This window comes from Eublepharis macularius, chromosome 1, assembly GCF_028583425.1.
Source record: "Eublepharis macularius isolate TG4126 chromosome 1, MPM_Emac_v1.0, whole genome shotgun sequence".
NCBI lineage: Eukaryota > Metazoa > Chordata > Lepidosauria > Squamata > Eublepharidae > Eublepharis > Eublepharis macularius.
The window spans coordinates 53,433,832-53,457,602 of record NC_072790.1 but is presented as its reverse complement, the minus strand read 5'-3'; positions in this window follow the sequence as shown (position 1 = coordinate 53,457,602).

Genomic DNA, 23,771 nt, shown 5'->3' with positions numbered 1-23,771 from the left:
AGATCGTTTTAGTGGCCTGACTCAATGCCCCAGTGGTCACCTGAGAATTTTTAAAGAAAAGCATGGCCAATGTTGAATTATTAATGCAATAAACCAAGTGTTATGCTGCTTGTTTGTTACTGACAAAAGGACAAGTCAGAATGAATTGATGGTTTAATGTAAAAGGCGAGGCAAGCGTCTTCATGCCAATTAAAAATAGCACAATTGTCCCGATGATGGACAGAAGGTACTTTCTTCCTTAATGAAATCTCATGAAACGTGTGTGCTCTCTGATAGAAGAGGCAAACCCTGAAATATGTTCCACAGCAAAGCATGATGCCCTCTCATACATGGTCTCTCAGCACAGCAGTAGACAATGCTAACACAACATCACTTTGGATGACGGTAACAGGCTACATCCAACTGAATGTAAGTATATAAAGAGACACCCTGTCGTATAAAACATAGCACACATATTTATTTTGGAGTCTGTTCAGAGCATTGGCTGCTGAGATGATTTTCTAATACGACCACTTCATCATGTTTTGTAAACTAGCAGTATGCTGATCCAAACTGCGTAGCAATGCAGCCCTCATGCAAAGGAATTAATCTACTATTTTGAAAGAAAAGGAAAATGAGAAATTACATGAACGGCAAGTGAATGATAATTTGGGGTCCGTGAGACACACGGACCCCAATGTTTCATTTGGGACAGTTGCCCTGATTCAACAAGAGAGAATCAGGCTTCTAAGCAGGTTCTGGCATATTGACAAAGTCCCCCAGGATGCCCGTCTCCACTGGCACTGCCAACCTTCTGAAACAACAGCTGACTCAGAATTAAACTCTTTTTGCATGCATATTTTTGTGTTCCCCCATTGTTTTATGAAAAATAACTGACTTTTTTGCTACTTCCCTCACATTATTACAGCCCCCATTCTAAATGGCTTTTGTTCATACAGGTGCCATGTAGGAGTGCACGATCCAGGATTTGTGATCCGGCTAAATAGCTGGATTTAGGCTGATCCGGCATAATCCAGCTATGCTGGATCAAATTGGATAATCCCGGATTGGCTCCAGGGAGCTGAAATCTGCTGGGCCAGATTTATTTGTCTGCAGGCAGCTGCAGGCAGCCATAGCAGATGCGGAGCAGCAGCAAGCAAGAGGGCAGCAGTGCAAATGAGAGGGCAACTAGTGGCATAAACGAGGGGGGAGCCAGAGGTGTAAGCAAGAGGTACAAAATGGAGGCAAGCTCTATGCCATGGCTGGAGAGCAGAGCAAGGCTGGCAGGGACAGGAGGCAGCAAACAGAGTGAATTCACAACCCATCCCGGCCCTCCACACCCACCCGAGCTTCAAAACAGCCCTTCAAGCTGCCACGGGCTGCCTTTTAATCTCTGCAGCTATGAAGAACCTCAACATCCTCCTTGCTTGAGTTTGCAATTCTCTAAGGTTCTCTGGATTAACATTGGTTTCCCTCCATCATTTTGGTTCTGCAGGGCTTTGTTAGTTCAGCTTGCATTGAGAGTGGGACTTGCATTCGGGGCTGGCTTTTGGCCAGGAGTTGCTTTTCTTAAGGTTTCCCTTTGCCTGGAAAGCTTTGGAAATGTTTCCACCATAGGAAACAATGGACAGTGGCTGTGGGCAGTTTGTTCAGAGGCCTCTGAAACTTGAGGGGTCTTTAGTAAACATGAAGGAGTTGGTTTCCTGCAAATGTGGTGGAGTTTGCTTGAAAAATAACCCACCCAACTCAATTATTCCCCATGGGGAATAATGACTGGAAAAATTTGGGATTCTCTAACTGAATTAGAGAATATGACCTGGATTGCAGGGATACCAACTATTTTTCATATCCCTGAAACTCAGATCGGGATCACTCAAATTGTTTTGGGTGCACACCTCTAGTGCCATGGCCCTCAACATGTCTTTTGGGAACGTCAAAGAAGGTTCCTTCCTTTTTCACTAGTGGAAAAATAGATTGAATCTAACCTACTAATCCTGACCTGAGTAATTGTGCCTCATATCACTGAGTCATTTTACAGATTTTATTGACAGAGCAGTATATTGATGCATCATGTGGATACATCCCATCCTAAGGGTGTAATCCAGCTAAAGACTTTGTAATCCTACTAATTTCAGTGCCAAAATTCTAAGCACATGCTTAATACAGCAACAGGATTTAGCATTTGCCCTCCATACATTTTCTGGTACAGCAAATCCTATGAGTAGAATATAAAGAGTTCAATAGTTCATTTCTTGTTTTCTTTAGAGTATACAAACATATGTTAAAATACATTCCAGAATGTCAATAAAGGAACATTTACTGTCACCTATCTATCCTACATTCCATGATCTTCCTGTTCCTTTAAATCTTACCAGTCTCTATACGTAGCTAAACAGAAGTGCCATCACCTCATGTTCCGAGATCTTCTGTTCCATTATATATAAAATTATTGTGACAGTCAGTCATGCACACTTGTTTCAGTAAGTGGGTCTGCTGTATGCACCTGTTAATTCACCACGCTCAATGCAAAATCTCAGTCCCTTTCATATTTATTCATCCGGTATATCTGTCAATCAGTGGAAGCCTCTTTCACTCAACAAACTCCTGTATTTCCATTAGAGCAATGGCCTCGGAGAGAACCAGAGAATGAAGGGAGGGGGAAGGATTATAAAGAAGAAAGTTCATTTACAGGAATGAAATTAGGCAGCTTGATTCTTTCCAAAAAGTGAAGTCATGGTAGCGAAAACCAAAATACAAATTTGTCTCAACCCTATTGATATCTAAGTGAACATGAAGACTTAGATTTCAGGTTTATTACCAAAATTAAAACATGCCAATAGTAATGTTGCATGGTTCTAAGCTTGTTTTGGATATTTCTGGCAGCCCATCTATCTATCTATCTATCTATCTATCTATCTATCTATCTATCTATCTATCTATCTATCTATCTATCTATCTATCTATCTATCTATCTATCTATCTATCTATCTATCTATCTATCTATCTATCTATCTATCTAAAATAAAGTCTCCAAGGCAGCGAACAACAAATATTAAAACATTAAAAACATTAAAAAACATTTTTTAAAATATATAAATACAGTAAAACAAACACACACACAACAAGGGACAAGGCCAATAAGGCTTTATTGGGGGTATGCTAAACAAAATAAAAAGACTTCATCCACTGGCAGAAGACAATGACAGAGGGAAACAGGCAAATCTCCTTAGGGAAGGGAATTCAAAACTTTCTGCGCCACAACCAAGAATGCCCTTTCCCAAGTTGTCACTCATCTAGCCTCAGATGGTGGGGGCCCCTGAAGCAAGGCCTCTGAAGATGACTAGAGTAGAGATGGGCATGAACCGAAATACAAACCAAAATTAAGCACGAACCAGGCCGATTCGTGGTTTGCGAACCAGCGGTTCCTCAGATCCCATTTCTGACAAACCACCACGAACTTTAGGCTGGTTCATTTTTTGATTCGTCACTGCAGACAGCCTGGTGGCAATCAATCAGTTTCCTAGGCAACAGGCAATGGACTTCATGCAGACCTTCTGTTGACCCGGAAGTGATGATTTTCTGACCTGAATGTGATGTTTTCATGAACCAAATGAACCAGTTCATGAACCAGGGGCAGGTTCGTGAAAGTTCGTGGTTCGTGAAATTTGACGAACCATGAACACATGGTTCGTTTTTTTCTTTTTTGTGCCCATCTCTAGACTAGAGTGAATGGGTAGGTTCATATGCGGCCACCTAGGAAGGGCCACAGTTGGCTAAGCAGCTAAAGCTGGTGAAAGGCACCTCTCACCATTGCTGCCACATGTTTATTCAACAAGAGGCTTGGATCCATCAGCACTCCCAAGCTATGAACCTGCTCCTTTAGGGGAAGTGCAACCCCATCCAGAACATGAGATGTCCCATTTCCTGGGTTAACCCCCCCCCCCAATGTAGCACCTCTGTTTTGTTGGCAGTAAGTTTCTGCTTGTTAGCCCACATCTATCCCCAAACTGAAAATACCTGTTCAGTGAGGGAGCAGTCTAATGCCGTATCACAAAATCAGGCAAAATTCCAGTTCCTCCTTCATGAGAAATGAAACCCATTTTAGGGTTAAATGTGTGCAAGATTACCGTTCTCCTCAGACCATGTTCACATGACTTGATTTCTTGTATGAACAATATTTTCCATGCAAAACAGTAGCAACATATAATTAGAACATATTCCCTGTCTGGGCCCACAAAACTCTCCCTTCTTCCCATTTCTTGTCTTTTCTCCTTCCTATTTTAGAGTTCTGCTGGCAGCCAGTGACCCCACTCTACTGATCACTAACCATATTGATCCCTAACTATATAGTATGAAGGGCATCACATTTGTACTTTCCAGATACTTAGCAATGCTAGTAGAGCAATGCTTCTTACGTACATTTTGTGAGTTTGGGGAGAAACTTGACAGGGTTCTTGCAGCAGTTGTGGAGGCCGCAGGAAACAAGTCCATGATGGACTATTAACATTTGGCAAGTCATGAGGCTGAGCTCAAAGACGAGTCCTGCACAAAGGCATGCGAAGGTTTCCTTATTTCCTTACACACACACACACAAGAATCACTAATCTATATGCAGCAGCTGGATTAGAGGCTTCAGTCACAAAACAAGGGTGCACAAATTCCCCTAGGAGGCTGTCTCTCTTGTTCTGTTTGATCCCTTAATGATTTTTCACTGTTCCCATTTTTGTTGGTTTGGAGCTATGTTACTTGGCTGAAATTTTCAGATGAATGGCAGGAGTCTCACTTCTGGATGACAGTAGACAGTGACAGTGCTCATAGCTTTCTTTTGTGTATATTTGTATCTTTTGTAACACATAAATGCTCATGACACACACGCAATCTCTAATTCTGTCTACCTCAGCCAACCCCTTCAGTGTGTCTACACCAGATTTCAGGATGTAGCTTGCTACTCTTCAACACCGCTAACGGGTATATAGAAGAAATAAGGACCACTTTAGAGAAGAAATGGCATGTACTAGAAATGTCTACTATAATAAGATGTATCTTGCACCAATATATAAAATAAAAGACATTTGGAACAGAGTTTCACAAGAACTTGAAATGTTGTATGTTACTTCCCCTGATAGGCAAGCATTCCCTTTTAAATTGTGCATGAATTTAGGAAAGATTTCTTGGGGGAATTATTTTTTTAAAGTGAGATTAAATGGAAGAATCATGTACTTTATCACTTGATGAGTGCAATGTCAAGGGACGACCAGCACTACAGACAGAACTTTCACAGCATTCAAATACAATGTTGTACAATGATGTCAGATCACACATTCAGCTGCCAGTCATTAAATGTACAGTTAGTGAGTGTGAACCAACTCAGGTCACTAACTAACATAGATGTTTCAAGGGAATACGTGGCAGTCCTGACACTAGAGCTTTGCAGAGATTAAGGGGCATTTACAAGGGAGAATCAACCATCTTCACCAACAGGCTGGACTATGAAACCAGAATTGAGCCTTGATGGAGGAAAAGCAGCTCAGGGACAGAAGAGCTTTAGAAAGGGCAAGCGGCAGATCAGGGGTACAACCATACCTCCTTTCTGCATGATAATCATCCTGTGAAAGAGCCTTCACCCCCATATTTCCTGTTACCTCTGCAGTTGCAAGTGGAACTCAGGTGTGTTTGCTAATAAAAGGACTAGTTTGGCTTTCAACCTCCTCAAAGCATCAGGGGATTATTTTTCAACCATGGAACTTCAAATCTTATTCACAATTCTGTTTTAAGGTTGAACTCATTAATAACTTGGTAGTAACCGCGTATATCTTCTATACTGGTATCAGAGCCTTAAAAAGATCAGGCTCCTTTTCTATAATCACATTAAATGACTCTGATGACGAGATTAATACTGTAACATGATGTGGGGGAAATTGCCACTTGCTGGATTGATGAGGAGATGGCTGGGTGACAATGTGTTGGGTGCTTAAAATGGATGCCTCAGTGCAAAATTGGCAAGGGAGAACTTGATTGCTGCCTGACGTGTGCCTGAATGCATTTTGGATGTAATAGTTATTTAGCATGCAAAATGTGCTGACTGAAAAACGCTTGTTTATGCTAATAACATCTTGTAGAAGATTCCGTGCTGAAATCACAAAATAATTATTGCTTTTCCAATGCACACTTTGATGCTAATATTTTGGAAGCACCTCATACTTCAGCAACTTAGAAGACTTTGAATGGTATTGGTTTATGCTTTTGAAAGTTCTCATATAAAAATATTTTCCTATGTTGAAAAAAAGCAACCAATTGGTAAAACTGTAATCATATTGACAGAGCTGGCAACGAACATAATAATAGCAAGCCAACGGCATTTGGGCTAAAAAGCGTCTCACTGAAATTTTAAGGTGGATTCTATTCATGTTTGTTTATTTATTCATTTAGGGAACACTTGGGAATCAGTCTGTCTGAGTTTACCGGGGCTAACTGTGCATAGGAGACCTCAGGCATAAGATTACATAGGATTAACCATGCCCAGAACTGATGCTTTAGCTGTGGCACGTCACTTCAGAATGAAGCGAAGCTGAAGAGCAACACTGCTTCTGGCCTTTTCTGCACGGGCGATTTACTTCTCCTTTTTGGATTGTTTGCTTCTCAAGGATCAGATTCGTTCTGGTCATCTACCTTTCCACACATCACTTTTAATCCCAGTGTAGGTGCTGTCTTTTTTTGTCTGTACCACCATGAAATAAAGAGGTTTCTATGATGAGGCGTGGGCATCATCATTGGCACCACTGTTGGCATCACTAGTGCTGCCACATTTCCACCACACTTTTTAAAAAATTTTCATGTATGCCCAATTGCTTTATAACTTCATGGCATTATGACATTATGATGAGCAAAGATACTCAGCATGAAGGTATTGCAGTGGGGAAAAAACAAACAAAAAAGAGAGAGAAATGAATGCAAAAGGAAACACAACATGGTGCGCGTTCAGTGTTGGTGCAGAGTAATCCCAAACTCAAAACTTTTTACCCGAAAAGCATAGATTGAAAAGCATAGATTGAAAAACTAAAAGAGATCCATATAACCACAACACAAATTAAGATTGTTATATTGGAGGGCGTGGCACCGGCTCTGAAGGAGAAGGTTGCTTGAGAAGAGAGCTCTGTCCCTCCCCCCCCTAATTCCTCATTGTACATCATCATAACAAAACTAAAAATCAAAATAAGAGAAGAATATGGCGAAACAAGGCAAGGGGAAGAAAAAAGGAAAGTTAAACATCTCAAAAAGACTGCAAGACTTCTTCCCAAACTCGCAGCAGGCAGCAGAGGAAAAGTGTGCTGCAATCAAAATGGTGGACAAAAGCAGCAGAGGTAGGAGCAATTTAACTACCCTTGCTGATCCCACACTTATTGAATTTCTGGCCCATATGGAACAAAAAATAGTGAACAAAATGTCAACTTTGCTTCAACCATTGATACATCAGCTAACAGAAATAAAATTAGCTTTAGATAAAACAGCACAGATTGCTGGTCAAGCACTAGCATTAAGCATGTCATTACAGTCTAAACTATCTGGGTTGCAACAAGAGAACAAGCAACTACAACAAAAGACAGTACATATGGAGATAACAAAAAAGTCAAATCTGAAGTTTAGAAATTTTGAAGAGCAAGCAACTTTAAATGTTGATCTGCCTTCTTTTCTAGCGTCATGGTTAGCACAACACTTACAACTTTAAAAAGGTGCAAACCCTTTGATTACCAAAGCTTACCGAGTGGGAACCCCAAAAAATCCAGAATCTAAGAAGCCTAGAGATATCTTAGCTACAATTCCAGACGGGGAAACACGGAGAAAAATCCTGGAAATAGCAAGGAAGAAAGGCTCAATCCCTTATAAAGGAACACCTATCTCAATACTTACAGACTTGCCATCTTCAGTTTTAAACAAAAGAAGAGAACTTAGATCAATAACTGAAGCATTGAGGAAAGCTCAGATAAAATATAAATGGACCAACTATACGAAACTTCATGTTAAAACACAGGACTTTACTTATCAAGTTACAGACCAGGAATCTGGAAGATTACTTTTGCAAAACCTCGGTATTGAGTTTCCTAAGAACTGCAACAGTACCATACAGAAACAAAAAGAACCCAATCTCTTGCCAACATACAGGGGAAGCAGGATTCCAGTGAGATGCAGCCAGCAAGTCAAGAGCAAATAAAATTTGATGCAACAAAATGTGATGTAACAAATGCAAGTTAAATGCAAAATTTAATATGTAAATATGTTATGACAGTATAATCTTTAAAAATCATATAGGAGTAGAGGTATGGGGGGGGGGAAGAGCTCATATAGGGCTCCCATTTATTTTTTTACAGTTCTTTAAGTTTGGTAGATATTTAGATACCAATAGTCTATAGAGTGTATCTCTTAGGCTACGGGGAACTGTTTAGCATAATTTAGACCATAGTTTATTTATCAGTATGTAAAATATTCATTATTTAACCGATCTAGGTATTAATATCATTGAAAAAGGAAAGGATTAGGGTTAAGTGTGGGAGGGGGGAATGAAGAAAGGAATTATCTTAGTTAATAAGAGTTCTAATAAAAGCTACATATCAATATTTTTCTTTTAAGAAGGAATAGAGTTAAGAGAGGGAGGGGGGAAGGGAAGGAGGGATTAGTTAAGCAGGTTAATAAGTGTTTGAATAATGGTGACAAATGATTGTTTTCTTTTTTATATATCATTTTCGGTAACCAATCTACTGAAGAAGATCTGGCACTATGACAATCCTTATTTAATCACCTTTATAAAAGAATCTATTTTTATATATTATATTTACCAATATACTGAGTATCATCAATATAGAAATAGAGCCTAATATCATTATAAAGATTTTTCAGTAATAATGTCAGGCCTTTGGATAATGCTTAAGAAAAAAATTACTCATTTATTTAACTATTTTTTATAGGTAGTAAACATTGGAAAGAAAACTATAATATCATTGTATGCTATCTTTAACATCTGTAATAGAATACTTATTTGATACCATTGTATAATATCTACCTTTATTACATTTGTAACTGTTCATTAAGCATAATTTAATTAAAAAATTATTTTTAAAAAAGACTGTTATATTGCTAGGGCACGCCTTTTTTTGTGAAGAAAACTTAATGACATTATAATGTTATAATGTCGTTGTTATTACATTGTATTGGTTTGCTCCCCTGGTGCTGGCCTCTACCTCCCAGCTCTGGGTCAGCCCGGGCAGGACTCTGGTTTGGACTGCACGAGGGGTGGGGGTTATAAATCCTAAACAGACCATTGGATACTTGCCATGAAAGGTCTTTCTCCTCCGAGGAAAGGAGGACATCTTGGGGTGGTGGTGATTCCCACCCTCTGTTAAGAAAGGCAGGAACAAATCCTTTCCACTTCCTGTCTTCCTGGTGTGGGTCACCCATCTCTTCAGTTCTGGTGACTCTGAAAGCAATTAACAATGCTCTAAACAATGCCATTATCTAAATTTCTCTCATTATTGTCTTCTAGAGTATTGACTTTGAAGTTTACAGACCCCCCCCACACACACACACCTAGCGGAGGGGAAGGTGAGCGCCCGGTGAGAGCCTGACGCCTGTACTCCCCTTCCAACTGCATGTTCTCCCTCCCATAGACTGCCGTTCTGTAAACTTCGATTAAATGGAGAGCCAAGCTGCAAGACCAGGACGCCTACATTTCCCATCAAAACTTGAGGGAAGCTGCCAAGTGTCCAACCTGTGTCAGGCATCACTTGTAGCTTGGCTCATAGTTTGCTGTAGCATAGTGGTTAAGTGGCTGGGCTCCACTACCTCCATGAACTCTGTGGGTGGCCTTGAGTAAGCCACTCCTCTCAGCTCCAGCTCTCCAGCTGTATTGTGGACATAATAATAACACTGACTTTGTTAACCACTCTGGGTGCAGCACTAATCTGTCTAAAAGAGCAGTATATAAGTATACGGTTATGATGATGATGATGATGATGATGATTTGTCACAGACTAAATATATCATGGCACGTGATGGAGAGTAAAGAAGAAATACATAAACCCAAGGATCTCCAGGCTCATTTATGTCTGATCAGCTGTCCCAGAACTTTGTGCTGACTGTCCACTATTTTAGAAAGTTCATATTTTATCATGAGAAAATGTCTTCCCTTACTAGACATGTGGCAAGGCAGCCATATATTACATTCTGTGACTTCTCCAAATGGTTGCTGCACTTTCCACAGTGGCAGATGAACTCTGTGAATTCCTTCAGTAAACATATTTATGTCCTTTAAACTGCCTAAAGCAAGAAAGTTGTCTACGTTCAGTTTGATAGGATCTGGTATTAGTAGCATTAATATTGATAACATACATGTGAATGCTGATCTTGCCATATGCTGCCAGAATGCTGAACACTATTTTTTTTATTACAGCAAGGGAACTATCATGTTTTCTGCCATTAAAAATAAATATCAGTCCCCGTCAATATTAGTGTCAAGAGACACGCTGCAGAGTTCAACATAATACCAGCTGTAGATCTCTTCTGTAGCTTATAAAGCTGTACGCAAAAAAAGAATGAGCTGGGCAGAAAAATGCTATTGCAAACTTAGTGGGAATGAAGAGACAGACACAGGCTTGGAACTAAATGGCCGTTTATTGAATAACATAACATAAACAACGGCAAGGGCAACTAAGCGGTACAGGTCAAGCCACGGGGTCCCCACTGGACCTCCGCCTTGACCTGTCTGGGCGAGCCCCACAGCCCCGGGATTAGGCCATTCAAGGAATGGCTGCCTCCCGGCCAGCTAGGCTACTGGATCCCCCCATCAAGCTCCTAACGCCCCAGCCGTACAGCATGAGGGAAGGACTTGTGCCTGGGGATCCCCGCAGGCGTCTGCCTGTGCAATGGTAGCCGTCACAAGCATACCGCACCGTTGGCAGACCCTGTTCCCCCCTTGGGGAAATGCCTCCGGGTGCTCACCGGCCCGCTCCCTATTACCCAAAACTCCTGCCAGGGGCAACCCGAACAGCCCACCCCGACCAATGCCTCAGACCTCTGCCAACAGTGCAAGGTAGGCGAAAAAACCCCCCGCACAACTGCCAATTCAGGCAGGGGGCAAAAAATTCCTACCTGGCTCCGGAAACGGCAGCCGGCTAATCCTGCCCTGCAACAGGGTGAGGCGGGTGGGCCGAGCAAAGAACGCAACTGCTGGCTGGGTCGGCAGAACCGCCTGCTAAGGCGTGTGGCTCCGCCCCCAGCCAGAACACCCGGATGGAGGGAGGGGGTCTGTCTCCCTCCCACAAGCCTGCAAACTACGGCCCCAGGCTGAATACAGCAAGCTGCCGCCTGGAGTGCCGGATTGCAAACTTAGTGGGAATGAAGAGACAGACACAGGCTTGGAACTAAATGGCCGTTTATTGAATAACATAACATAAACAACGGCAAGGGCAACTAAGCGGTACAGGTCAAGCCACGGGGTCCCCACTGGACCTCCGCCTTGACCTGTCTGGGCGAGCCCCACAGCCCCGGGATTAGGCCATTCAAGGAATGGCTGCCTCCCGGCCAGCTAGGCTACTGGATCCCCCCATCAAGCTCCTAACGCCCCAGCCGTACAGCATGAGGGAAGGACTTGTGCCTGGGGATCCCCGCAGGCGTCTGCCTGTGCAATGGTAGCCGTCACAAGCATACCGCACCGTTGGCAGACCCTGTTCCCCCCTTGGGGAAATGCCTCCGGGTGCTCACCGGCCCGCTCCCTATTACCCAAAACTTCTGCCACTGCAAGGGTCAAGCCTCTGCTTAGACCCTCGCACCCCACAGGTGGCTTAAGGCCAACCTAAGCCCTTGCCGGAAGTCATCTAAGAAAATTTCATTGCCTTCAGGAGACAAATGAACTCCATCATCTCTGTAAAGATGGGCAAATTCGGCCTTAATACGTGGATGTGGCAAATAAATCCCCAAGCCAGTCCCCAGAGGCTTCTTCATGGCCCGATTGGCCTTACGACGCGCTCCCTCGATGGCCCGGGGATCTAAAGCTTCCCTCCAGACCCGGCGTTGAAGAATTTCCGACCAAAAAATCAGGACACCAGGCCAACGGCTAGCTATCAGCCGGAGGTCGTCGGTCGCCTGAAGGGACAGGGCCTTACCCTGAACCAACCCCAAGTCATTTCCACCAAGGTGGATCACCAAAATATCCGGAGGAGGACCAGTCCTGCCCCCAAACAGCAGTGGCAGCAGGCCAGGCCACCGAAGGCCACGCCGACCCCGCCACTCAACACTGGCCACAGCACTGAGCCCCAGCTGAGATCCGATTACAGTTCTCCTGGCTTGATGGGCAGCCCAGAAAACCATGCTGTGCCCGCATATCAGGATCCTGCGCTGTCCCGTGCCCGGTGCCGCACCTACGGAAAGAACAGTTAGTCACGGTCAGAATTGCATGAGGGGACGGATATAACCCTTAAAAGCCTTGGACCGCCACCTGCTGACTCTACGAATGGCACCCGATGAGTAACCCATCGCAGCAGCCGTAGAGGCCGCCCCAATCCTAAAAGAATGGGTTCCGAATTTGACCCCAGAAAGCCCCATCTTTCCAAGGGCCCGTTCTGTGACAGCCCAAAACTGATACCTAGTCAACGGGGACTGATCAGCATGCCTAAAAAGAAAACCCTCACCCGTGCCACGCACGCCAACATAGTCCCTGAGCGCCTGAACCGGGCAAAGGCCAGACTCCGTGCAAGGGCCCAAAAACAGTGAAGTCCCTTTCTGCCGCTGGTCAGTCTTAGACCGCCGTATTCTGATAGACACTTTGTCCCCCACAAAAGCAACGTCAGACGCCAACAACGCCGTGCAGGACGAGTCCTTACGAGATTGAGCCACCAACTCGCTGACCCTCAGGGCACCGAAGAAAGCCAACAGTGCAGCAGCATGGAAAAGCAGCCGCTCATACTCCGAGGAGCACACCGCCTCCCAAGCAGCCCCAAGTCCCTTCAGCACTGATGGAGAAATGGGCTGACGTGAATCCCTGGACCCACCGGTCTCCCTCGACCAACCTTCCAACATCTTGCGTATACGGAAATCCCCAGTGATTTCCGGCAAGCCGCGAGCCTTGCAAATGAACGCCAGTGCTGCTAGTTGACCCCTAATGGACTTAACAGAAAGACCCCTGCCCCGCTGCACCACACAAAAATGCATCAAATGGTCCACGGGGACAGGCCAGAGCTCCTGTAAACCAGCAGACTGCCGAAAATCATTAAACTGCCCTACCGCACGTTGATAGGCCCGTCGGGTGCTAGGGGCAATGGCTAGCTGGATAGCCCGGTCCGCTTCCGCCTTCCAAGCTCCCAGAGCTCCTTGGGCATCTGTGCAGGGAACCGATCCGCTTCTGGAGCAAGGTGCCAGAAACGCCCCATCTGTTGGCGAGACAGAGCGTCTGCCACCCCATTCTTAATCCCAGGAACATGCTTGGCCCGAAATAAAATATTTAACTGTAAGCATTTCAAAGTGAAGGGGCGCACCAGCCCCATGACCCTAGGTGACCTTGATGACAAGGAGTTCACCACATGAACCACCGCCAGGTTGTCGCACCAGAAGTGGACTGTGTGGTTAGCGAACTCCTTGCCCCAGATCCACACGGCCACCAACAAAGGGAAGAACTCTAGAAATGTCAAATCTGTGGCCAAACCTCGATCCACCCAGTCAGCCGGCCATTGATTCGTGCACCAATGTCCGCGAAAATATACCCCAAAGCCCCAGGTTCCAGAGGCATCTGAAGCAACCTGAAGTTCTGCTTCTAATAAGAGGTCCTCCCTCCAGAAAGACACTCCATTAAAAGAAGACAGAAACGCCCGCCATACCTCAAGATCAGCGCGCAGACCCTTACCGACCCTCAGCTTGTGATAGGGTAACCGTAAGGAACCCATAGCATCACACAGGCGGCGCAAAAAGGCCCTACCAGGGGCAATAGCCTTACATGCAAAGTTCAAGTGCCCCAGCAACTGCTGTAACTCGAGCAGGGAAACCTTGCTCTTGCCCCGAAAGTCTGCAAGCCTGCGTCGCAGCTCCTCAACCTTATCCATAGGGAGCCTTAATGATTGCTGGACGGTGTCCAACTCAATGCCCAGAAAAGTCAACACCTGTGAAGGGCCCTCAGTTTTCTCATGCGCCAGGGGAACGCCCAGCTCCTCTGCGAGAGAAACAAAGCCTGCCAACATCTGGGCGCACTGCCCAGTGCCCGCTGGCCCAACGAACAAAAAAAATCATCCAAATAATGACAGGTGTTTGGGCAAGAAAAACGGCGCCGCAACTCCCATTCCAAAAAGGAACTGAAGCGCTCAAATGCCGCACAGGAAATGGAGCATCCCATGGGGAGGGCTCTGTCCATATAGTACTTGCCCTCAAAGGAAAACCCTAAAAGCTCGAAATCTTCAGGGTGAACAGGGAGCAGGCGAAATGCCGATTTAATATCGCACTTTGCGAGCTCCGCCCCTATTCCACACCGGCGAACCACCTTGACCGCCTGGTCAAAGGACGTATAGTGCACGGTACAAAGGCCCTCGGGGATGGCATCGTTCACCGAGCCCCCCCTGGGAAATGACAAATGATGAATAAGGCGGAATTCCCCAGCCGCCTTTTTGGGAACAACGCCTAATGGTGAAACTCTCAAACATGAAACCGGTGGGGCATCAAACGGCCCAAGAACCCGTCCCTCTGCACATTCCTTTGCAATCTTAACTCGGACCACATCTTCCATGCCAGCCACAGAACGTAAATTAGCAGACATGAAAGGCGACCGTTGGCCCTGAAAGGGAATACGAAAACCAAAACGGAAACCAGAAACCAAATATTCAGCATCCTGTCGCCTGGGGTAGCGTCGCAACAGGCGCTCAAGAACTTTCAGGTTTACCGGGCTGGGGCCCTTTACTAACAGCATGTTGGGTGTTACCACCCCCGAACCGCTTACCACCGCCCCCTTGCCTGGCCTTAGGACAGGCTGCATATGAATGAGGTCCCCCACAGGCGGGGCACTCATGCCTGTACTTGCAGGCCTTTCTACTGCACACGCCCTTAGACGTGAAATCCCAGCACAGCAGCCGGAATTGAACCTGCTGCCCCGCGGAAGCGCGGGTGCTGGGTGCAGCCTGAGGGCGCTGAATAAGATGGCCACTGTCCGAACGGTCACCGGCATTTGGCTTTGCCGGGGACATCACCTGCAGCCAGAGCTGCTGCTGAATCTGGTCCCATGGCAAACTGGGGTTCAAAGCGGCCCGCATTCTAAATTCCTCATCGTATTGGAGCCAAGCCGGCCCCACAAAGTCCGTGTAACCCCGGTAAATGATATTCAAGTATTGAAACAGTGGTGCAGCCCTCCAAGGGTGCTCCCTGGCCAACACTCCCGCGTATATGAGGAATCCAGGCAACCAGTTAGACCAACTCCTGTCAACGCGCCTACGCCTGATCTTTTCCTTATCCCGCTCATCCAAGTCTTCCTTATCCTTCTTCTCCAGTTCCCTGAAGAGAAGGGTGAAGACATCAACATATTCCCCTTTTATAATCTTGTCCCGAGTGGCCTGTGTCAGGTGATCACCCAAGGGGAGAGCGGTGTCACCAAACGGCAAAGCCCTATATGGGACAAAGCCATAAGGAGAGGGGCCATAAGGGGGGAAAAACCACTGCTGGCCCTGACAATAGGGCAGGCCGGGAGCCTGAAGGCTCCCAATTGGATCAGCCACAGGGGGCTGTTGCTGACCAGCCGAAGGCCCTGCATAAGCCTGCCAACTGGCTGCAGCCGTAGGCACCCAGACCTGTGATGTAGGTGGAGCAGGTGTTGGTGTGAGGCCGGAAGGTCCGGAGGCAGCCAACTGACCCCAGGGCCCCCACGGCCAGGTGCACCCTTGCGCAGGCAAGGAAGACTTACCGCCCTGAGAGTTCGGATCCACAGCAATGGCCACTGGCCCTGGTTCCACTGCTTCACACTCTTCCTCTGGGGGAACCTCCTCAGATGCCCTGGGTTCTGCGGGAGCACCGACAATCGCGCCTTCCTCCTGAACAGCCCTGGACTCTAAGGCAGAAAGTCGCATTATAACCTCCCTCTGGAAGGCAGCCGCCGAAGCCTTCTCAGTGGGCCGCCGAGCCCTGGCCCCTGATCCCCCAGCCGGCACACCACCCCGCGCTTGTTCCAGCGCAGCCAGCCTGTCCAAAATCTCTCGCCGGCTGGGCCCACCGTCCTCATCCTCGGAAGAAGATAAAGCCGGGGGATGAGGCCGTTTGGAAGCTGCCCGCTTAGCAGGCTGCTTGCCCTTGGATGGGCCACTTCCTTTCTTGGGCGGCATCCCTGGCACAACCTGCTACCAACAAAAGGAAATATGTTATTATTTCCCTCACAACAAGACCCACAAATGAAATGGAGGCTGAAAGACCCCCTAAAGCACTGGAAAGGGTCCCTATCCAATGCCCGCAGCAGCCAATGGGCCTAGGCCCAATCCACTAGCTGCCCTGTACAGGCCCCAAAATGGCCACCCCACCAAATTCAAAATGGCCGCCAAACGGCCGCGATCCTCCGGACCACAAGGAACAAGGCAGAGGCACCAAGGGGCCAGCAGCTGAAAGCAAGAAGCAGCCCCTAACCGGCCAGACGGCTAACTAAGCCAAGGCCGAGGGGGGGGGCAGGAAGGAAAGGTGCCCCGTGAGAAAGCAGGCGAGCCCTCCTCACTGCGCCACGTCCAAACCGCCCCACGCGGCCGCACTGGACGGCGCGGGCAAGCACACCCTCCCCCGACCCAGGGGCTCCACCCGTAGCCAGAAGCCCCTGGCTGCCCCGCAACTGCGGCGCAAGCCGCCGCCGGGAAAGGTGCCCCGTGCAAACGTTGCGCGCCGCGCCGCTCGTCCTCCGCCGCAGCGATGCAACCGGCACAGCGAGTGCGCGTCCTCACGGCCTCGGACCCGGACCGCCGTCCTCCGCCGCCGCCGCTGCGCCAGCCGCCCGCAGTCCGCAGACCCCACGCTCGGAGGCAGGCCCAGGCCCTGCTCAGGGAGAGCACGATGCTTTCCCCTCCGAGCAAAGAACGCAACTGCTGGCTGGGTCGGCAGAACCGCCTGCTAAGGCGTGTGGCTCCGCCCCCAGCCAGAACACCCGGATGGAGGGAGGGGGTCTGTCTCCCTCCCACAAGCCTGCAAACTACGGCCCCAGGCTGAATACAGCAAGCTGCCGCCTGGAGTGCCGGATTTTGAGCAAATTGTGGAAGGGTTAAGGATAAAGAGTTCGACTGGTCGTACAAAATCAGCCCCAATGAAGGTGGCAAGTTCTTCCAGAAATATAAAAAGAAACCCAGCCTTTGCACACATCACCGCATTGAAATAACGTGAATTAGAATTGTCCGTAAGTCAACTTGAAAGCTGAACTGAAATGAGAAACTAGCTTCAAGGCAGAACATGCAATCAACAAATGAAAGCTGGACTTAGTTTGCAAAAAGAAAAAGTCAGGCACATCCACAACAAGACAGTAAGCGAACTTCAGTCCACAAGATGAGTCATTAAAAGGGTTGTCAAAAAAATTACCATAATTCTATTTGCTCTCTCCCAAATGGCCTCTCTTTGCCTTTCTGGTACTATTTGGTCATCCAAGGTTTTTTTCCTATGGTTTTAACTATAGCTCGTAACCTGTCCCATGTTCCTTCTGAATTCTGATGAACTTTTGTATACTTCTGGATGTGCTGTCAGAAGTGCAGAGAAAAACACACAAAAAACAAAATTAGAAGATCTGCAAGTAGCATGTGAAAAAGCCACTTGTTGCTTGCAAGCTGAGGAGTGAGTAACGTAGGGTTGCCAGCCACAGCTGGCAATCCCTGTCAGGAGATCTCATTCCCCCTGTGGGGCAGGATCCCCTGCTTTCACCCTCCACCCCCCACCTCCACTTACCAGGCTGGCAGAGGAGGAAAGCATGGGAATGGGCCTCCTGGGCATGCTCCCGGGGCAGCACGACAACATCATTGACATCATCATGCTGTTCACAGAGTACTCCCATGCTTCACCGCAGGCTGAATTTGGCCCCAAATGGGCTGCATTGGGCCCGTTTGACGCCCAAATCAGCCTGCTGTGAAGTGCACACACACTCCTGCGCATGCATGGTGATGTCACTGGAAGTGATATCACTGGAAATTACATCATCATACAGCAGGAAGTGGCATCACTGGAACTGATGTCATCATGCAGCCGTGGGGCCGCATGCGAGTAGAAAAATGAGGAGGGCAAGAAGAAGGTAAGAGCCAGGTTTCCCTCCTTCCCACTGAGAAGGTGAGGACACCTGGAAACTCCAAGTGTCACAGAAGAAAATTTCTATGGTTGTGCACTTTTATAGTCATTGTTGTAAGGTTTCTGTCTCTGTTTTTCCCTGTGCTGCACTGACAATGAGCCTTTCATCTCTTTGAACCATGCAACATCAAACCTGGTGTGGAGTTACTTTATAGGACTGATATAGAAACATAAAAAATGTACAGAAAATGAAAGTAAAGCAGAATGGTCTATTAGAAAGAGTCCAAAAGTAACCGTAGTATAATGCTTTTTTAACGAGGAATAGCTAAAAATTCTCAAAGTTAGGAGAAAGCTTTTGAGTTCCTGAAATGTTTAATTGGTCTTAATGAACAAGTATGCGATCTTTCACTTTTGTCTGCTTTGGCAAACAGTAAGAGGAGACAGACCTGTGCATTTCAATGAGTGAGGGAGAGCAGAGAGAGAGAGATCCAAACTGCTGCTGGGTTTTAGATTTTCAAAGTGAGAGCAGCCAGTTCTTTCTGCCTCGTCCCTAGGTGGGCCAGCACCATCTAATTAAGCCTGCTTCAAAATGTAAACTTTGGAGCGTTCACATCTTGCCTGAGACATCTCTCCCTCTTTTTCTTCTTTATTGAATATCTGGTCCAAAGAAGAGTCCCTGGGAACCTGAAAGCTTGTTATGATGTTTTAGTTGGTCCTAATATAGAAAATATGTAAATGATCAAAGGCAAGGAATTTCTTTTGAATTCAAAGAGGAGATTAACCACAAAAATCTCAGTTGATCTTAATGCACAATATTGTCTAGGATGATTTTTGTAATTGCTCTATCAGCCAAACTCTCCATTCTGCTTTTGGAAACCGGACCCATGAATTTGGCACATCTTTTAAACAGAGTTGTACAAGCTTCCATCTAGGAGAGAAGAATGTCCGTCTCAGAAATCATAGCAGAAATAAGGCATAATTCATTAAAAATGACCACTGTTAAGCCATTTCGATTCGAACGGGAAAATATGGCAGATGCTCAAATCTCTCTCACTGAAGTCAGCATAACCTTGGCAAGATCGTGTCCTGTAAGGGAAGGGCTAATTTTTTTCCTTGTTTGATGGGAGATAGTTCCCCAGAGAAGATTCCACAAGTCTGGGTTGATCTAATAAAAAATACCATCACTCTTTATTGTTTTTTTCCTCTGATCCACTGTGTGTCGGCTGCCTTCCTGCTTGCACTATTCTCTCGGAACTTTGATTGGTAGATCCTCCCTCACCCTTTCTTTCACCAAGAATATATTTGCTGGCATGGCAAGTTTTCAAATGAAGGGATTAGGCTGTTCCAGTAATCCAGCAAATCTATTACTGCTCTGTTCCACAGGCAGAAGTTTACTGTCTTTGACAAGCAAAGTAATTACAGAGAGTGTATGTGCCACTTCAGAGAGAGGTCTTAAGGCTGGCAAATGAGAAATAGTAGCTGGGTTCACTACTGTTGTCAGCAGACATTGATGATTCTACCTTTGTCAGTTGCCACAATACAACAACCCTTCATGCTCTTCAACAACAGCTCATTATTAAAGGTATACTTCTTTTGGCTCTGTCTCTATCCTGCTCCACTGGATCACGGTCAAGGAACACTATCAAAAATCAACCTAGCAGCTTAAAATGTTTTGATATGCTGCATATATGAAGGACACATGTGCGGTGCATCCTTCATATATTCAGTGATGTAGTGCAGTGATGTAGTGATGTGGTTTCTTCTACTGTCACCATGAAAGTACAGAAATGTCATCCATATCAAACTAGATTCAGTTTCCCTCCTTTTGGAGGAATACAGCCTATTTATTTATTTATTTATTTATTTATTTATATTTAATTTATATTCCACCCTCCCCACATCAGCAGTCTCAGGGCGGATCACAACCAAGTTTAAAAACATATTTCATCATATATACAATTGAAAATCATAAAATATCCTAATACATAGATTAAAATAGATGTAAACATATTCACACATACACAAATATATATATATGTGTATGTATATATGTAAACACAACAGCCTAGCATACTGGAGTGCAAAAATCAAATCCCACCTTAGATACAGACTCACTTAGAGGCATCGGGCTACTTCAGTTCTTCTGACTCAGTTGCCCCAATAGTGAAAAAGAAGGCCGATTCCAGACGACTAACCTGAAGACGCTGCATGCCGCCATGTTCCGGATTGCGACGGGGAAAACGCGAAATATCGCGTTTTCTCACGTGAGTTTCTCACGCGACATCGCACCAAACTTGCACGAGAAAACGCAATATTTCGCGTTTTCCCCGTCGCGATCCGGAACATGGCGGCATGCAGCGCCTTCAGGTTAGTCATCTGGAATAGGCCTTGGAGGAATCCTTCTGTTGTGAAAATCTGTGGTGTGTGAATGGCTTGAACTGCTATTTGATAGCAAACCCTTGCAAAATGCCTAATTTTTTTAGTAAACGTTTGAAATTGTTCTAAATTGTATTTTAATTGCTATATTTACTGTGCAAATGAACTGCTGCTGGAGTTTGTTTTATTATGACTGATTTTATTATGATGGTTTTAGGTTATGATTAGAGATGCCTTGAATTTCACAGTGAACTTGTTCAATACTTGAACATATCTTTTTTGACAGCCATGATCAACTGTAAACTGAATATCAAGTCTGTTCACCTGTCTACTGACCCCCTCAAGCAGCATTTGACTAGCTTGGCACTCCCACAGTAGTTGTGGTGGTGGCATTCCATTCCTTGCAGTGGTGGAGCCTCATTTGTTTGCCTTGCAAGAACTTTTGCCAGCAGTACCTATACAGAGGGTGAGATTGGTTCCATCCAGGACCATGGATGGTTGGATTAGGTCATTAATCAGGTCATAAATGGTGTGAGAGGGGAACTACTCCTCCATAAGGCTGTGTGAAAATGAGCATGTGTGAAAACATTGATAGCAATGACTTAAACACCAAATAGCAAGACTTTAAAAAGATGTTTACTTATTATTATTGGCTGACTGATTTGCTCATTGTTTTTTAATACCATTAGTGTACAATGACAATAGGTCGAGGGGGGGGGGGAGGGACTAGGCCTGTCACTGGGCTTTGTGAGAATGTATATGCATGAAACGCTACCAGATATTGTGTAATTTACTGTCTGAATACTTAATAACAACAACAACAACATTCGATTTATATACTGCCCTTCAGGACAACTTAACACTCACTCAGAGTGGTTTACAAAGTATGTTATTATTATCCCCACAACAAAACACTCTGTGAGGTGAGTGGGGCTGAGAGAGCTCCTAGAAGCCGTGACTGACCCAAGGTCACCCAGCAGGCTTCAAGTGGAGGAGTGAGGAATCAAACCTAGTTCTCCAGATTAGAGTCCCGCTCTCTTAACCAGTACACCAAACTGGCTTGGAAACTTGGAAACTAACTTGATGAACAAGGTTGAACTGCTCACGAATGGGTTTGATTGATCGACAGTTGGTGCCCTGTTTGCAGCTGGCAAACAATTGGTGAACTTAAGTGGGTATTTGAGCATCTCTAGCTATGATGTTAGTTGCCTTGGGGGTGCTCAAGAAAGGTGGAATTAAAATGTTTTAAAATTTAAAAAAAAAAGAAGTGCTTCAATAAGTATGACCTGGTGATGGTTATGGATAATTTAATAATAATTATTTATTAACTTGTGTAATATGTTCTTTCTTTTACTATTCTCGACACTCAAATTCTATTATCATTAATCTTTGTAGGAACTCTATGTATTAATATAATCAATGTCACAATCTCTGTCTCTCCTGGTAACCATCTCACTCCTTTCCACCTGCCATCTTAGCTTAGTGCTTGAGCTAATCATCAAGATGATGGTATTCGTAGGGAAACCTTTATTCAATTTATCCTTCCTCCTAGCTGGATCAGAACCATGGTAACAGCCACTACCAGAGAGGTTCCAGTTATTGGATTTCCCACTGTATAATAATGGAATAAGTGGTCTCTGGCTTACCTGAATGAGTATGTGAGAGGCTGTTAAGAACACCCCCTCCTGGATTGTGCTCTCTCCCGTCCCTTCCTTCTAGGTCTCCATCCACTGGAGGTGGAGCTGTGTCCTTGTGTAATATCTGAAGCCGATGAGCTTATATGGGCTGGAATTATTTCTGCAAAGGAATTCTCTCTTCCACAAGGGACATTATATTCTAAAAAAGCCTTTCCCACAAAGTATCTAATTAAGCACAACTAGCTAGGATGCATTTTACAGAAAAGGAAAATGTAGCAGTAGAGAAAAATAAACACAGAACAGGACAAGCTAGAGTTAATTTATGCTTGGTTGAACATCCACCATTTTCCTTGTGTTGAGGGGTGAGTCATTCTTTGTTAGGGTTGCCAATCCTGGGTTTGGAAATTCCTAGAGATCTGGGGCTGTAGCCTGAGGATTGTGGGGTTTGGGAAGGGGAAAGACTAGTGGGGTATATTGCTTTAGAGTACACCCTCCAAAGCAGTCATTTTTTCCAGGGGAACTGATCTCTGTAGACTGGAAATCTCCAGGCCCCCCTGGAGGTTGGCCCCCCTGGAGGTTAGAAGTTTACTCTCCAGGTCCTCCCACAATCCAATTTGCCAATAATATTCCCAGTTATAGATCACAGGCTTTCGGCGCCTCTACCTCAGCCTGATTTTCCATCAACTGGAGAATGCTCCTGCATGCCTGGATTTTCCCAAGGCATAGATTAGCCTAAAAATGCCACATCTGCCCCTTTAGTGCAGTTGGAGAAATGATTCCCCATTTTAGCTACTTATATTATTTTAACATCAGATTGACCCCTGATCCTAATAGTAGCAATAGTATCCAAAAGCAATTGTATTTTTTCCTACATACTTTTTAATACTATATATACATTTTACTAATATTCATTATACCCCCCCCCTTTTGCTTTGTAGATTTCAATTAGACATGGGCACGAACAGAAAAAAATGAATATGGTGTTTGTTGTTCATTGCCATCCACGAACAACGAACAACGAACAACGAACATTGACGAACATGACCTGTTCATGAACATGTTCATTGTTCGTTGTCCATGGGGGCCAGCAGGCTCTCCTCCAGCCATCAAGATCCCTACCACATCACTCCCAGAAACCCTACCTGAGCAGACAGAAGGAAATGTACCCATAATAAATAATAGCTTGGCCCCAGAGCCTGGCAGCAGCCCTGGAACCTTAAGGGGTAGATCCCTACCGCACCACTCCCAGAAACCTTACCTGAGCAGGCAGCAGGAAAGGTACCAGTAATAAATATTACTTTGGCCCAGAGCTCTGGAACTTGAAGAGGTAGATCCCTACCCCACCACACACAAAGAAAATTCAAGCTCCAATGCACTCTCCCTGTCTCTCTCTCAAAATGCCAACAGCAACTGTCTCTCCCTCACTGTCTGCAAAACCAGAGCTGGGAGCCTCCCTCTCCCCTGCTCTTTCCTTCCTTGTAACAAATTTGGAGCTGCACACCTGAAAGGAAGACCTGCATATCAAAC